This window comes from Mesoplodon mirus (genome assembly GCF_964341445.2).
Source record: "Mesoplodon mirus genome assembly, chromosome: 18".
Lineage (NCBI taxonomy): Eukaryota > Metazoa > Chordata > Mammalia > Artiodactyla > Ziphiidae > Mesoplodon > Mesoplodon mirus.
In genome coordinates this window covers 40,874,446-40,885,069 of record NC_138994.1, presented here as the reverse complement: position 1 = coordinate 40,885,069, position 10,624 = coordinate 40,874,446, and the positions used below count along the sequence as shown (strand labels likewise).

Genomic DNA, 10,624 nt, shown 5'->3' with positions numbered 1-10,624 from the left:
CCCAGGGCTACATGGGGGTCCCAGGAAGAGGGCACTGTGTCACCACATCCCTCTGCCTAAAATTCTGCCTAAAGTCCACCCACGAACATGCAGGCCTCACCTGAACTGCTAACGTTTCTGACAGTCAAGGTGAAGGAGGAAAGCTGCGAGTCGGGAAGGCTTCAAGAAGGTGGTGCAGAGTCCGAGGACGGCTGCTTTGTCGCAGGAAGCTCTGGTGGGGCTGCCAGGGAGCTCAGGGGCGGCAGCAAAGCTGGTGACGGCCGCCCTGCGCGTCCCTGAGCCTCACCACAGCCCTCACCCCACTCTTCAGCCCCGAGGGATCCACAGAAGGCATACTTAAATGTACTTACTGATGCCTCCCACTGATGCCTTCCCGGCTCTCAATGAGTGTATGACCCAGCCCAGAGGTCACCAAGGGTGGTCCAAGCACCAGCAGCAGCAGCACCTGGAAGCTTGTTAGAAATGTTCCTGGTCCACCCTGGCCAGGCGCATTGGAACCTCTGGCATGGGGCCCGGGGACCTGTAGTTCAACAAGCCTGCCTGGTGATGCTGGCACACAAGAAAGTGCTCATCTGCCACCTCCCTCCCGCTAGGTAACAGAGAAAGACCGAAAGGTTAATATTTGCTTCCGGGAAGTCGGAGAAATGGTGTGTGAATGTGTGTCTAGATTCAAAACTGCTGCACCAAACTCTGGGGTCAGTGGAAATTCTGATTCCGGTTTTAGAAACACTCTTTCCACCTCAGTTTGATCCCCCTTTACGAGTGGTTTCTAAAACTTTATTCTGAAGCTGAGGCAGGAGCAAGAAAACAATGGGATTTCTTCTCACTTGGAGCAACCACCAGCCCTGGGCCACAGCTGCTCCCTCTGGAGGCCACTCTGAGGGGCTGGAGGCCCTGCTGCCCCCGGGGCTCCCACCTCACCCAATGCTTGACGGGCAGCAAGGAGAGGATACAACCAGATTCTCTAACTGAGCTGATCTGTACATTGAATTACCAACGGATAGAGTAAAATTTCATTCGTCCCGCTGGCAAATGACCTCCATGCGGCCAAACTCCATCATCTACGCTGTAATTTGGTGCTTGGCTTGTCTGCTGGCAGCAATGGAACCCGCGGCCTCTCCTGAAACTTCCTCTTCCCTCAGCCCCATCCCTCCACTCTCTCCCAGTTTCACCGGCTCCTCGTCAGATCCCGTCCCCCTGCTCCACCTTTAAAGCGAGAGGCCCGGGGCTCTGTCCTGGGCTCCCCTTCCTTTCCCCGTCGGCACCCTCTCCCAGGGTGACCCCATCACTGTGCTGTGGCTCCCACCTGTGTGTCTCCAGCCCTGGGCTCTTCCCTGAATGCCAGGCTCAGACGTCCTACCCCACCCTTCCCAGATGTTTTATAGGTGCCTCACAACTACCCTGTTCAAAACTGCTCAGAGCTACCCTGCTCTGATACACACACACACACACACACACACACACACACACACCCCAAAACCTGCTCCTTCATTGGTCTTCCCCATTTCATTTAAGGGCACCACCCACAAACCATTTTCACAGAAAATGAGTCCTTTTTTTCTCTTTCCTTCATCCCCAAGATTCAATTTATCAAGTCATGTTAACTCAGCCCGTAGAAGTACCCTGAATCCGTCACTTCCTCTCCTTTCTACTCTGATGATAGGTGCTGCTGCAGCTGCTGCTGCTACTGTCCCTCCCGGTGAGGAGGAGGAGGAGGAGAACAGCTCAGGGCATGGATGCTGGGAGTCAGTTGCCCAGCCAAGAACTCTATTTCCCCCACCTTGTATCCACAAGATAGAAGGAATCCTTGGACCACCACATGGCAGTTGACCACAAAACACCCAACTGAATTCTACAGGAATGAGAAATGAACATCTATTGTGTTAAGTCCCTGATACGTGGAGAGTTATACACATATAACATCTCGGGATATCATGATAGATTCCTATGGCTTTGCTATGATAATGAACTGGAGGCCAACAGGACTGGCAGAGGGAGATCAGTAAATAAGCTGTTTAGCACCTGGGGGAAAAATTATGAGAAACTGAAGCAAGTTAGTGGCAGTGAGAATGAACAGAAGGGGACAGAAGGTGACCACAACTAACTATAAGGATGAAGGAGAGAGTGGAGTCTAGGAAGATGCTCGGGCCTCTGACTTGGGTGATGGAGACAAGCAAAAGAGAAAGAGAGCAGGTTTGGGGAAAGGGTGCTTATCTTTATTGGGGGCATCATAGAAAAAGCAGGTAGTCGTGCCCACTGGACGGTTGTCCAGATGACCCTGGAATCCAAGATGGCAGCCATGGTTATAGGCACAGAGATTTGGTAAAAGATGAGGCCAAAGATTGTCATATGTCTCATTTTCATAGGGTGAGTTGAGAAGAGGCATGAGAACGGAACCATGAAAAAAATCAGCATTTAAGTCATGAGAGGTGAAGAGGAGCCTGAGAGGGGACCAGGCAGAAGAACTGGAGGAGCCGTCTCAGGAAGTCAAGAGAAATTACCTGCCAAGGAGACTGTGGTAAAATAAAAAATATGTGGTCTTTGTCCCCTGTTCCTGGCACAGAGATCCTAAAACCTTTGGAGCTTATTGCCTTTTGTGTGCTAATACGATTGCCAGTGGGGGAGCCCTTGATAGCTTCAGGATGGGGGCTGGTGGCAAGAAAGGTGGTCATTAGAAGGTTAGGACTTTTGGCACCCGCCCCTGCCAGCCCCTGGAGCAGGGAGAGGGGCTGGAGATTGAGTTCAATCACCAATGGCCAATGAGCTAATCAATGGTGGCTACATAAAGAAAACCATAAAAATCCCTCAATGATGGGGTTCAGGGAGTGTCCAGGTTTGTGAACAATCCATGTGCTGGGGATGGCACCCCTGGAGAGGGCATGGAAACCCTGTGTCACCCCCATCTCTTCCATTTGGCTGTATCTGACCTGTATCCTTTACAACAGCGGTCCCCAACCTTTTTGGCACTGGGGACCGGTTTCGTGGAAGATCATTTTTCCACCAGAGGCGGGGGCAGGGGCGGATGGAAGGTTCAGGCCGTAATGCAAGCGATGGTAAGTGATGGGGAGTGGTGGGGAGCGGTGGGGAGCGGTGGGGAGCAGTGGAGAGCGGTGGGGAGCGCGGTGGGGAGTGGCAGATGAAGCTTTGCTTGCTCGCCCACTGCTCACCTCCTGATGTGCGGGCCAGTTCCTAACAAGGCACCGACCGGTACCGGTCGACAGCCCAGGGGTTGGGGACCTCTGCTTTATAATAAACTGATGAACATCAGTAAAGCATTTCCCGAGTTCTGTGAGCAAACCTAAGGAAGAGGTGATGGGAACCCCCAAATTTATAGCCAGTTAGTCAGAAGTAGAGGCAGCCCCTTGAACTGAAGTGGGAGCAGTTTTGTGGGGCTGAGCCCTCAATCTGTGGGATGTGATGCTCTCCAGGTAGATAGCATCTGAATTGAATTCACTTGTAGGACACCCAGCTGGGGGTGGAGGATGGAAGAATTGTTTGGTGTGCAAAACCTCACACACTTGGTGTCAGAAAAAAGACATCACAGAGATGGACATGTCAAGGCCACAGAAACGTCAAGAAACTCAAGGGGGCTTCCCTGGTGGCGCAGTGGTTGAGAGTCCGCCTGCCGATGCAGGGGACACGGGTTTGTGCCCCGGTCTGGGAAGATCCCACATGCCGCGGAGTGGCTGGGCCCGTGAGCCATGGCCGCTGAGCCTGCGCATCCGGAGCCTGTGCTCCGCAATGGGAGAGGCCACAACAGTGAGAGGCCCACGTATCGCAAAAAAAAAGAAACTCAAGGACCAAATAAGCCTATTGACGTTGACCCTAGGAGCAAGTTTGAGGGCAATTCCATAAGAGGACAGGGTGAAAGCCAGAATTTTGAGAGCTGTGGAGCTCATGGGAAAGGTGGGCATGGGGACAAGGACTGGAGTAACAAATGGAAAGGGAGGCCCGTGAGTGCCAGCACTGCCGCCAGAGGGACATGCTCCATGTCATTCATTCCTCATTGCTGTACACCTATGACATAGTGTCCCTGTTCTGTAGAGGGAGAAATGAGCCTCAGAAACATCAAGCAACCCTCTCAAAGCCCTACATTTGTCAAATGCTGAGGTTAGGATTCAATCTGACTCTAAAGCCAGTGCTCTTAACTGGTGTACGGTTGCCTCCCACCCACTCTCCATGGATGCTGAACCCGCAGACACCGGGCCAACCATAGGGAACTTGAGCATCCATGGATTTTGATAACCACGAGGGGTCCTAGAACAATCCCCCGCACACACGGAGGGAAGACTCTGACTGCACGTGTAGACACCCGGGTGAATCTACAAATAAACTATTAGAATTAGTGAGTTTAGCAAGCTTGTTGGAGGCAAGGACAACATACCAAAATCATCTGCGTTTCTATATACCAGCCAAAAACAAATGACTAAAAGGATACTGTTTACAATTGCTTCAGAAATGCCAAATCCAGGAATAAATCCAACAAAAGATGTGCAAGTCCTTTCTGTAGAAAATTATACATTATTGAAAAAACATGTTTAGACATCTAAATAAATAGAGGGATATGTCATGTTCACTGTAAAAATGACAGTTCTCCTAAATTGGGCTGTAGATTTGATGTCATCTCAACCCATCTAAGAGTGTCTGCAGAAACTCACAAGCTGATTCTAAAATGTGTTGAATATATGGACATAGGGCAAGCTAAGAATAGAGAAGGTAATCTTAAAGGTGGACAAACCTGAAGAATGCATTATGCTTGAGTTTCAAAACTTATAAAGCCAGAATAATGAGGATAGTTTAGAACTGGTACACAATTGATAAACAGACAAATGGCATAGAATAGAAAGCTCAGAAAAGACCCACTTCTCTATGGCTCTGCAGAGCAGCGAGTGAAGAACATTATTTTCAAAAAATGCTGCTAGATCACTTGAATAATCATGTGAAAAAATCATTACATTTAACTCCTACCCTCTCCCAGTACCCAAAAATCAGTCCCGAGTGGGTTGTCCATCTGTATGTTAGAAGTAAGACATAAAACTTCTAGAAGGTAAAATGGGAAGCTATCTTCATGCCCTCAATGTAGGAAAAGATTTCTTAAAGTTAAGAATTTCTGTTCACTGAAAGATACCATTAAGAAAATAAAAAGGCAAACCTCGGTGTGGAAGAAGACTTTTATAGTCCATATGACAGAAGAGGGTTTATACACAGAGTATATTTAAAAAATTTTTAAATCCCTATAATCAACCCCAAAAAAAAGACAAAAAAATAGAAAATTGGTCAAGAGACTTTAGGTATATCACAAAAGATGATATTCCAAATGGCAAAATAAACAAAGAAAAAGGTACTCAACCTCTGGTAAATTCACATTAAAACCACAATGAGATAGCTCTATACCCCACCATATGAATGGCTAAAACTTTTTAAGCTGACAAGTAGAAAGAAGACGTAGCACAATGAAAAAGCTCATAACTGCCAGTGGGAATGAATTTGAAAACAGCTGGACCTCATCTACTGAACACATACACCCACTCTTTGACCCGGCAATTCCACACCCAAGTTCAGAACTGTGTAACATGAAAACACACAGTCAAGAAGATTTATAACTGCATTACTTATAATATACCCCAAAACTGGAAATAAACCAAATATCCATCTAGGGTGAAATGGATAAAATACACAGCAGTGCATTCATTCAATGGAACACTGCATAGCAATGGAAATAAATACGCTACACCTGTGTGCAACCACACGACAGAATCTCACAAACAAAATACTGAAAGAAGCCAGGCACCAATGAGTATATGTAGTATAAGTCCATTTACATCCAGTTCAAAAAGCAGGCAAAATACATATGATCCAGCAATCCCACTCCTGGGCATAAACCTGGAGAAGACTCTAATTCAAAAAGATACATACACCCCAATGTTTATTGCAGCACTATTTACAATAGCCAAGACATGGAAGCAACCTAAATGTGCATCGACAGAAGAATGGATAAAGACGATGTGGTGTGTGTGTGTATATATATATATAATGGAATACTACTCAGCCATAAAAAAGAATGAAATAATGTCCTTTGCAGCAACATGTATGGACCCAGATTATCATACAAAGCGAAGTGAGCCAGAAAGAGAAAGGCAAATACCATATGATATCACTTATATGTGGAATCTAAAATATGACACAAATGAGCTTATCTACAGAATGGAAACAGACTCACAGACATAGAGAACAGACCTGTGGTTGCCAAGGGGGAGGACAGGGTGGGGAGGGATGGATCAGGAGTATGGGATTAGCAGATGCAAACTATTATATATAGGATGGATAAACAACGAGGTCTTACTGTATAGCACAGAGAACTATATTCAATATCCTGTGATAAACCACAATGGAAAAGAATATGGGGAATGCGAGCCTTGCGGAGGAGTGACTGTTGGAACAGAGCTGGTGGCGCTAGGCTTAGTCAGGTCTTGCAGCTGGGAATGAGGCAAGGAAGAAGAAAGGATCCTCCTTGGTCTTCTAATTCACAGGTTAAGCCTACCTTTCCAGATAGTCCAACAATTAAGTCACCAGTTTCCAAGGGCATTTGTACTACCTATGGAAAACACTGGATCTGTGCACACCAGACAGATCCTTGACAACTCGTCCCACCATCCCCCTGCACAAAAGTTGCTGCACCAGCAGACAAAGAAGGCGGCCACTGAGTTTCTTTTCATTACCAAATAGATATAATATCCCTGCCAACAAAAAAGAGTACACAAAGTGTCTCTTCATAATTTCACAACCAGTTGAGACCATGCTAAGAAAATCAGCTTGCCTAGATGAGGACCCCTTCTCTTCTTGGGTAGCCAGGATTTGAAGGAGAGACTCTGACCTGTGCCACTGGTAAGTGACTAACTTTTACACACTGAACTGGTCCTGAGAACTAAGTTGTCTTCTTTGTAAGTGAAGAACATACAACATAATCTTGAAGAACTGCACAGTGGTGCGAGCCAGAGGCATACTGTGTGTGTGTAACAGACTGAGAAACAGACAAATGAATCCTATTGAAAGGATTTCTCATCTTCTGCTTCTGTTTGCCAGTGTTAGAGTTTTACTGGCTTATACTGGTAACTTTTTCTGGTACTTTTTTTTTCTATACCATTGTTCTATTCTAACAGGTCCTAGAAATCCCTCTCCTGAACCCTTATCAGAATCAGAAAGTGAGGAAGAAGAAAACACTAACTACCTAAATGAGAGTTCTGGGGAAGAGTGGGATTCCTCTGAAGAAGAGGACCCTGTGGTGCCCAATCTAACACCTCTTGAGAGTCTTGCCTGGAAGGTTAAGTGCCTTTTAAAATATTCTACAACTTGGAAACCTTTAAATCCTAATTCCTGGTTGTATCATGCTAAACTAAACTCTTGGATGCTAGCACACCAGTCCATATACTTCGAGAGACCGGACTAAGACATTGTGTACCCAAAATGGAACCAGTTCCTGAATGGCCTCCTCTAGACTCTTGTGGAGTCCCACCTTTTCAAAAGCCCCTTCTGAGTCCCAGCCGGCTTTCTAGAGATCATGCCACTCTAAATGGAGCACTGCACTTTGCCACCAAACAGTTAAGCCGAACATTGAGTAGAGCCACTCCCATACCTGAGTACCTAAAACAAATTCCTAATTCGTGTGTTTCTGGTTGTTGCTGTGGCTGGTTAACTAAAACAGTTAAGGAAACAACCCGCACTGAACCCATCAACACTACTCACTCCTACACTGACTTCCAAAAGGCAGTTAACAAACTCCTAACTGCATCACTATAAAGATCCACCGTTCCTTCTCATATCTCTCGTGTTGCCAGTTGAGAAAGGAATACAGTTCCACAGCCCACAGTCGAGAAACTAACGTCTTCTCCACCAAACTATGCCCTGTCCTGATAGGCGAAAATATGATCAAGTACTGAATGTAATACCCAAGAGTCCTGTAATTCAACTACAGAAGATGTGCATTGTGAGAATTCCCTTTGAAAGACCTAAAATGAGAACTTCAGTAGAGAATTAGTCAAAAGGGACCTTATTACAAGAGATAAGTTGACTATTCTCCACGCTCAGTTCTCCCCACAATTTACTCTGCCTATCTAATGGACTTAACTAGATACCTAATTATTAATGGGAAGGAAAAGGAGGCCACTACCCTATTTGTTACCCAACCTTCAGAACAGCCATTGTGGAAAGTGATAAGTTAGCTACTCCCAGTAATACCTTTCTGAGCATACTTTTCTCTGATATTCATTTCTAGGGAGGTAGTTGAATTAAATTGAAGAACCAGATTTAAACAATGGTGGGAATATGGATTTATCTCCCAGTTTTTATGTTGGTAGACCTACATATGGCAGGCACCTTTTAGGAGTTCCTATTTTGGGGGGAGGGAGTGCAGTAGTGTAGTAGTAGCCTACACTGCCCCAGACCTATTATGGGACCTGCAGTTATAGCATAAACATTTTATAGGCTCCCACCAGGCTGTCTCTAGCTAACCTGGTTTATAAGATCATACCTGGGGATTAAACAGACACCTGTTCTGTAGGGACTATATTTCCTGCATCTTGGCATCCAGACCTTAGTCAAGAGCAAATAAAACCCGTTCCAAATACCAATGGGACAAAACCAAGAGAGCATTTATGCTAGTGGATTAAAGTATTTCGTCTGTATGATGTGTCCTGGAGCAGTTCTTCATGCACTTTCCACATCCATTGCAAACTTTTCAGGAACACTTCTAACTTTAAAGAAACTTACTACAGAAAATCTCAGCCTAATACAGTCTGAAGTTGAAGAGTTTTTTTAGCATCATTGTTTTTCTACATCTAGCTGTAGATTTTTTTTTTCTGGCTGAATAGAAAGCATATGTATCCTTGTAAATGAGTCTTGCTGTGTTTATTTGGATGAGTCAAAACAGAGAGATCAACATGCCTAAAATGCATGAGACCAGTAAGTCTTTTCACACACCTACAATAAAGAGTGAACCTTTGTGTGATCCTGGTTAACTGGGCATCTAAAGGGAATCAGAAAACAGATTGTTCAAGATATATCATATATCCTTCCTTATTTTAGTTTTGCTTTTTCCTGTTCTCCATAATTAAGTGCTGTATACACTGTGGCATCAAAAAATGGAAGCATTAATGGAATCACAAATTCTATAAATGTATAGCAACTTTAAGGAGAGAGAAGAATGTTTATAACCTAATGAGTAGTTTCTGCTGAACCTTAGTGGTCTCCTCTTGAGGAAAAAGGAGGGAATTGTAGTAGGTAGAAAAAACTATTTGTTAATGGAAAATTGTTACTGAACTGAAACCATATAATGTTAGTATAACTGAATGTATCAGTAACTGTTCCTTTGTAGATGTCCTATGAAGTTAGTTTTTAAAATGTTACAAAAATCTCTTTCTTTCTTTTTCTTTCTTTCTTTCCTTCTTTCTTTCTTTCTTTCTTTTTTTTAGGGGAAGGTGGGAAGAGGTAGAGGGGTCTAAAAATTAAAATATGTTGATCGTTATGTAACGATAATATGTTCCTGTGTGTGTGTGTGTGTGTGTGTGTGTGTAAAAGTGCCTTGTTCATGAACACATTTTTGCTGTTCATTCCCAAAAGAAGCCTTTCCTCCGCTTCCCAGCTGAATAAAACAACAGCTTTGTACATGCAAAAAAAAAAAAGAATATGAAAAAGAATGTCTATATGTGTATAACTGAATCACTTTGCTGTACAGCAGAAATTAACACAACAGTATAAATGAACTATACTTCAATTTTTTTAAAAAAGCAGGCAAAATAGTGTTTAGGAATACATTTCCTCAGCGTAAAGCACGGGTATAATTGATTACCATAAATTCAAGAGAGCAGTTACCTCTAAGGATTAAAGAAGAGGGAAGTGATGGGAGGGGGCTGGAGGGGAGCTCCTGGGGGTAGCACTGTCCTACTTCCTGACGTGGATGGTTGTTGTCAGGCGTCCACTTTTGAAAAATCACAAAGATATAAAATGTATGCCTCAGTGCACTTGATGTATTGATATATCTCAATTTTTAAAAAATGCTTTAAAGATATAAGGATGGCAGGGCTAGAAAAAGGAGTAGGGAGGGTGGGCAGGACTGGAGCAAAAGTTGGAAGGGAAAGGGGAAACGGAGGATTGTGGAGGCTAACTGGGTGTCACCCACAACCCCGCCACTGGTGGTAGGGCCACCAGTCTAGGGTGGGTCTGGATGTGGGGGAGGGAGTCTCTTTAGCATCAGAGAGGAGACTTGGGAAGAAGGGTGTGGGATGAAGAAAGAAAGGATCAGGTGTGGTCGAAAAACCAGAGGGCCACGGGGTCGGGGAGGGTCAGGGTCTCGGTGAGCCGGGGCGGCTGGAGAAGAACGCAGAGCCTGGAGACGTCCGGTAGGCAGTCTCCCCCTCAGAGAAGCCCTGGCCACCAGCCAGTGACTTTTAGGCTGTAATTAGCTAATTAGGTCTTGTCTCTCCACAGCCAAAACTAAGTGTCAAAAACCAGAACAAAGTCATTCTTTCCCATGTTCCTAAAAACCTTGAGAATTACAAAGGTGAAATAAACATTTATGCTAGAAATAAACAATGAAAATTGAAAATCAAAGTGGGCCAAGTGTTTGCCA

At 44.9% G+C, this 10,624-nt stretch overlaps 1 pseudogene across 1 annotated transcript; it reads left to right on the top strand.

Annotated features, from left to right (window-relative positions):
• The first annotated feature begins 87 nt into the window (after positions 1-87).
• On the top strand, positions 88-7,797 carry LOC309793429 (DDB1- and CUL4-associated factor 16-like; annotated as a pseudogene). The gene is made up of 2 exons: positions 88-253; positions 7,161-7,797. The product of its transcript is annotated as a DDB1- and CUL4-associated factor 16-like (transcript).
• The last annotated feature ends 2,827 nt before the right edge of the window (positions 7,798-10,624 follow it).